The sequence below is a fragment of the Hylobates moloch genome, unplaced genomic scaffold (assembly GCF_009828535.3).
Source record: "Hylobates moloch isolate HMO894 unplaced genomic scaffold, HMol_V3 SCAFFOLD_2, whole genome shotgun sequence".
NCBI classification, from domain to species: domain Eukaryota; kingdom Metazoa; phylum Chordata; class Mammalia; order Primates; family Hylobatidae; genus Hylobates; species Hylobates moloch.
Window position 1 is genome coordinate 5,064,725 of NW_026652277.1, and position 6,950 is coordinate 5,071,674.

The 6,950-nt window shown below is 40.5% G+C and overlaps 1 pseudogene; it reads right to left on the reverse strand.

The window, feature by feature from the left end:
* Positions 1 to 2,743: 2,743 nt before the first annotated feature.
* On the reverse strand, positions 2,744 to 3,181 carry LOC116474592 (large ribosomal subunit protein uL24-like; annotated as a pseudogene).
* Positions 3,182 to 6,950: the final 3,769 nt, after the last annotated feature.

Here is a 6,950-nt window from a genome sequence, read left to right on the forward strand (position 1 = left end):
GTACAAAGCCCTCTCAAAAACATGAACTCATTCGTTGAAAGCGTGCTCGCTAGAATCCAAATCGTAGCTCTTTTCTTTTAAAATCCCTGGTGTTGTCTCTACATGAGATTGCTTTTCTTATAGAAAGTTTAAGAGCAAGACAGCTAGTAAGCCTTGATGTCTGCTGCACTTGACCTTGCAGAAATCAATATTATTTTACAATATTGTCACAATTATGACCACAAATTCATGTCTTTACAGAAGACCCTGAATATATGTCAAAGAAAAAATTTAATCCATAGTTCGGATTGTTCTTATCGCTAGGACTTTGAAATTCTTCAGGTGGTAATAATTCCAGTAGAAATCCAAGATATTACATCTTATGCATATAATGCCTAATCAGATTCAGTAAAGGCTACATCCTTTGAGAACATGTTGGGCCAACTGAAACTTCAAAACTGAAATCTAGAAATTCAACTAAAGTTGTCTTTAGTGTTTCAAAAGCTCATGGGCAGCTGTCAGTTTATATCTGTGTGGTATTTGATGTCTTTCCTTCTCCTTTGATTTTTCTGGAACATAACAAATTTAGTAACCTAGCAATGACCACTTTCTATAAGCCATCTCTACCATCCAAACAAAATTGGAATATCTTTACTTCCTGGCCAATTCCAGATATTGGCTACACTCTAATAGAATTTACCCTCATTTCCTTCAATCCCCTCATCATTTAAAGGAAATTCTCTAAAATGTCTCTGTTCAAACATCTCATAGATCCTTCAGTTTCCTTGCCGAATCACGTATGACAGTTTACTGACCCCTGATTTGGTGAAAGGGTTTGTCGTCTTTTGGGTACTCTTGCTCCCATTAGTCATTTTCAGTAGTTGGTCCAGAAATGTTTGCTGTCCCTTCAGAGACAAAGCAATATCGTCTGTAAGTTTAAAAGCCAAACTGTCTCTATAATAAATATGTCACATATTAATCAAGGAGCTTCCCAGTTTTTACTTTTTCATTTATTTTTTAGAGATGGGGTCTCACTGTGTTACCCAGGCTAGACTCAAACTCTTGGGCTTAAGTCATCCTTCCACCTCAGCCTCCCATACGGCTGGGACTATACAGGTGTACCACCATGCCTAGCTGCCCTATTTTTGTTTCGAGATGGAGTCTCGTTCTGTTGCCTAGGCTGGAATGCAGTGGTGCAATCTCAGCTCACTGAAACCTCTGCCTCCTGGGTTCAAGCAATTCTCCTGCCTCAGCCTTCTGAATAGCTGGGAGGCCTGAGCCCTTGAGGTCGAGGCTGCAGTGAGCTGAGATCGTGCTACTGTACTCTAGCCTGGGAAACAGAGCAAGACCCTGTCTCACACACACACACACGCACACACAAAAAAATTAAAAGTATTGTCCAATGTTGATGTTAATTTTCTAGAACTGTACTGTGCAGAATTCACTTCATTAAATTGATATTTCAACAAAGAATGTACATTTGTCCACCAGTCTTATTCTATTCATGATTCTTTAAGGATCACTGACTGTGGTTCAGCAACTTCTTCCCAGCTTAGGACCTGGAACAACTTCTATTCATTTCAGTCAACACTGACTGGATTTCTAACCCGAACCGAAGGATAAGTGCATTTTTTGAACTCGAAGTCTGCTTCCAAATCATGTCATCTAGTTTATCTTCCAATTTCCTTTCCCCTGCCCTTTTTAAAACCAAATTATTGTCTTTGATGGAGAAGATGAAAGGAAAACAGATGGGAGATTCGACTTTTATCTATCACCATTTACTTTACGTGAAATTTTAAATCTCCATTTTCTGTCAACTGCACTGGTTTTCATAAAATATGTTAAAGCCATTTTTGGCTTCAAGTATGAAAGCATGAGCTTGTTTAGCTTCCCTAGCAATGTGCATTTGGCCATTGCTATGTTTTGAATGTTTGTGTCCCTCCAAAATTCATATGATGAATCCTACCCTCAAGGTCATAGTATTAAGAAGTGGGGTTTTGGAGTTGATGAGGTCATGAGGATGGGGACGTCATGAATGGGATTAGTGCCTTAGAAAAGAGGCCCAAGGGAGCTTGTTTGCCCTTCTGCCCCATGTGAGGACACAGTGAGAACCGGGAAACAGACCCTCACCTAATACCAAACCTGCCTGAGCCTTGATCTTGGACTTCCCAGCCTCCAGAATGTTGAAAAATAAATTTCTGCTGTTTATAAGTCACCCTGTGCACGGCATTTTTGTTACAGAAGCCTAAACAGACTAAGACAGCCATGATCACTCTAATTTTTTTTTTAATCTTTTCCTTCACATTTGCACAATTCAAGAGCAGGTGCTGACTGGGAGTCCCTTCCCTTCCTTAGAGAATAGCGAGCTGCTTTTTCTGATTATGGAGGGGCTTATTTACCTGCCGCAGGATGTGCAATCGAGAACATTACCTTCCCCAGGGGCAATTCTAACCCCCCCACCACACTACTTTTAGATCAAAATAGACCCTCTTTCTTTTCACCTATTGTTCACTTTCCTCTGATTAAAACAAAAAAGTAAAGGCGAACCAGTACAAGCCCACATACATGCACACACAGGCAAGCACACACACCACAAGAACACACTCATGCACCCATGCATACACACATGAACACGTACAAGCACACACGCACACACACGTATGCATACAGACACTTTTAACCTCTCCCTGTCCTACATCTGTGTTACATTATCCCCACCAGTTTTTTTTTCAAGTTTTAATGAAAGCTTGTATACAAGATTACTTTATTCCTGCATGTTCTCAATCGTTTCCTCCTTGCATTTGCCCTTTTCCTGTCCTACTTGGTGAGATCTGGCTTTCTGTGCAAGGATCTTTTTGTGGTCTTTGTCTAATTTTAGTCTACTGATAACCCCCTTGCTGGGGGGAAAGTCTACATGGACAGTTGTGTCATTAGCCTTTTCCCGCTGCACCCATTCGATGTAGATGACATATTTCTCTCTGTAAATCTGGACTACTTTGCCGATTTGCTGACCTTTATGGTGCCCTCACACAACCTGAACATCATCATCCTTTCAGACAGGCATGGATCAAACGTTGTACTTCTGTCTCAGCTGTTTGGAAAGAGGGGAAGACATAACTGTTCTGTGAATGTGGGAAGGCGCATTGAAATGCCTTTTGCAGTTACTGCTTTGGTCAGAAGTCACAAAGGGATTGAACTTCATTTTGGCCACTCCCACTTCAGTGATGGCCACAGAGGGCCCCACTGGTTATTAATGTCTTTTTTCAACTCAAACATTTAGACTATATAACCTGGCATATTGTAGAAGAGAACTGTGCAGCATTAAATATTAGCATGTCACACTCACATGCACAGAAATATTCAGATTCCAAAAATATACCAATTTATGAAGATTAATATTAACTCACTAATTTTTCAAAGACTCGCAATTATTTGATCAATTTCAGGAGAAACTATTCTATTTTTGCACTATGTTCATGCAAATTGCCTAAGACTCATCAGTTTCTGTTATTTTCAAATATAGAGTGACTGATTCTATGAATATTCTGCCTCAGTATTTAAAAAAAAATTCTCCTATAATAATTGGAAAAGTTAACAGAAGTGATTAGATTTGTCTTAGCAGTATCTCTTATTTTGTAAATCTTCATGTGAAGCTTCAGTATCTCTTATTTTGTGAATCTTCATCATAATCTGAAGTATTCCCATTACTTTTAGGAAAAGAACCAAATGCTTAACATGATCCTCATAAGATTGCATAATGTATATATCTCTGTATGCTCACTTCGTATTTTATCATCAATATTTGAGGCAACAAATCAAAACCAACTTCCAAGATAAGGTCCAGCATATGTGGACTTCCCAGCAAATTTTAGTTAACGCTGCCCTCTAATGCCTGGCTCTAATATTACATCAGCTCAGGGTTTTGACCAAAAACAGACACAAATGAAAACACCCAAGGAGACTTTAGCAATCATTTCCAAGTTCCCTTTGACTAGCTCATTCCACAGACGAGCAAACTGAAGCCCAAAAACTCAGGTGTTTCTCCAAAGATCACACAGCGAATGACCGTCAGAGAGGGTTAGAACACAGAATTGCTGTCTTCCCCCAGACAGGGTATGTGAGGTGTGACCACAGGGCTCTAGGGGTGGTGCCTCACCTGTTAGGCTCTCTGAAATTCACAAACTGCAAAGCATGGCACTGCCCCTAGGAATCTGTTACAGAAAACAAGAAAGGATTCTGACATAGCTCAATTAAGAATCAACCGGAATTCATGCAGCCGGGGTCCTTGTGAGAGACAATTTGCATATTATACCAGAAAAGCTGGAGAGGTAGCAGAGATCAGGTGCTGCTCGGTTTTGTGTACTGAACTCAGGATTTCTAACTTAATCCTGACGATGACCAGCTATAGAAGGCTACTAAGCAAATTGAAGAAGGTCACTCCGGCTCAAGCGTATAGGGCGGGTCTGGAGACAGGAAGACCAGAAAAGCTTTATTTTGGTAGTCCAGGGTACCAACAATGAGGACTGCAGGACCCCTACCCCTAGTTCAGAGTGTATTAGTCCGTTTTCACGCTGCTGATAAAACAAACATATCGGAGACTGGGCAATTTACAAAAGAAAGAGGTTTAACTGGACTTACAGTTTCACCTGGCTGGGGAGGCCTCACAATCGTGGCGAAAGGCAAGGAGGAGCAAGTCACATCTGTGGATGGCGGCAAAGAGAAAGAGCTTGTGCAGGGAAATTCCCGCTTATGATACCATAAGATCTCATGAGACTTATTCACTATCAGGAGAAAAGCACAGGAAAGACCCACCCCCACAATTCAATTACCTCCCATCAGGTCCCTCCCACGAGACGGGGGGGAATTCAAGATGAGATTTGGGTGGGGACACAGCCAAACCATTTCACAGAGCTAATGGGAAGATGGTATCATCAGGCTGTCTAGAGGACACAGGAGAAGCAGAAAGGGTTGTGAGGCCAGAGGAACAATCACTGTAACTGGACATGCTGAGCTTGAAGGTCGTATACACAAATGTGAACCTGACAGAGCCAATCCTTCAAGATGGATCCCAAGCAGCTAACCAGGCACAAATTTTAAATACAGCCAAGCAGTCATTTGTTGACTGGAGGTCACACAAGCACCCTGAGTTCCCCAAAACCCACACCTCTATTTAACTTTGGAACTTTCAGAGCTCACTTGAACAAACCAATCAGAGCTTACCTGAATCAATCAATTAGAGCTCACCTAAACCAACAAAGGAGAGCTCATCTGAACCAACCAATCAGGGTTCAGCTGTATCAACCAATCAGGGCTCAGCTGTGTTGACTAATCAGTTTGAATTTTTTATTTGCATACTTGAACCTGATTGGGCAGAAACTTTTGCTATAAAAGCTAGCCCCAGCTACTTGGGAAGCTGAGGCAGGAGAATCACTTGAACCCGGGAGGCGGAGTTTGCGGTGAGATGAGATCACGCCACTGCACTCTAGCTTGGGTGACAGCAAGACTCCATCCCTCAAATAAAAAATAAAAATAAAATAAAATTTAAGAAAACACCAAACCCTCCCTTTGTTCTCTGGAACACATCTTTGTTTACACCAGAGGCTGCATCTCCCTCGTTTGTCAGCCGTTTGCTGGAATAAAGTCTCTTTCCTCCAATTTCCTTCCCAGAGAACTTTCCCTTACAACCTTGGAAGACAGCCGGATGGAAATACTTAGTAGGTGTTGGAATATTAGGCGGAAGCTCAGGAGCAGGGGGCAGATTTCAGTTACAGATTTTGCACCAAGATACATTTAATGTAATTTTGAAAATTGTCATAGTCATTATGTAATGAATTATGTAATAAAATTAAGTTAAATAATTGAATAAATTAATTTAAAATATGTAATAAAAGTATGCAATATAATAATTATGTAATGTAATATAAAATATAATTTTAAAATCCTAGTTGTTACACCGAGATCAGTCTGCCTTGGAGGCAGGTGGAGTTGCCCAGGAAGACTGTAGAATGAGAGGTCAGGAAGACAATTGGAGAACCCACATGTTGGCACGGGCAGAGTCCACACAGGAAATGAAGGAAAGGCAGATCCATTAGAACGATATTGATAGGATCTCACATGCAGAAGGGGGGAGCAGTTATGAGAAAAATATGCTCAACACTGACAAATGCTGGGGGAAAAAACTGTAACTCCACACTGCCAACTGAGGAAACAGCAAGAAGCTGTTGGTTAAAGCCACCAAAGCTCCTGGAACATTACAAGTTGCCCAGAGAAGAAGGGACCAGTATGAAGAAAGGGAGAAGGAACACAGGGACCCCTGAGGCTGCATCCCAAAAGAAGAGGACCATCCTAGAGGAGAAGGAGCTGTCAATCCTCATTGTCACCGCAGCTTACTTTGTAGAGGGCACAGCAATTTTTCAACACGTGAGGTGGGAGGTTCGCGAGCTCTAAGTGGGTATTCAAATCAATAGTACAATCTAAATTATAACCTGACTCTGATTTGGGAGTGTGGTGACTAATGTATCTGGGGAAGAAGATCATTGCTGCATATGCCAAATGACAGACAGGTGACACAAGTTAGCGAAATTTTTTGTTTTGTTTTTATTAAAGAATACTTAGTGCTAATGAGGATATGGTGAAATAACTGTCTACTCAAGGACGAAAATTAATATTAACCTTTTGTACAACACTTATGCAATATATATCAACATGTTTACATCATTTGACATAGTAATTCAAATTCTAAGATTTTCAATTAAGTAAATAATTTATAATATGGAGTAAGCCTTATGTTTATCTCCGGGTTATTTATAATAGGAAAAAACTAAACTCAAACTAAATTTTTCGTGACAGAGGAATTACTGAGTAAATTATGGTACACATTTCAAGTGGAAAGTCAGGCAAATGTTACAAATAATAGCTGAAAGTTTTTAATAACTTGGAGAAATCGTAATTATATAACATTAAGTAGGAGA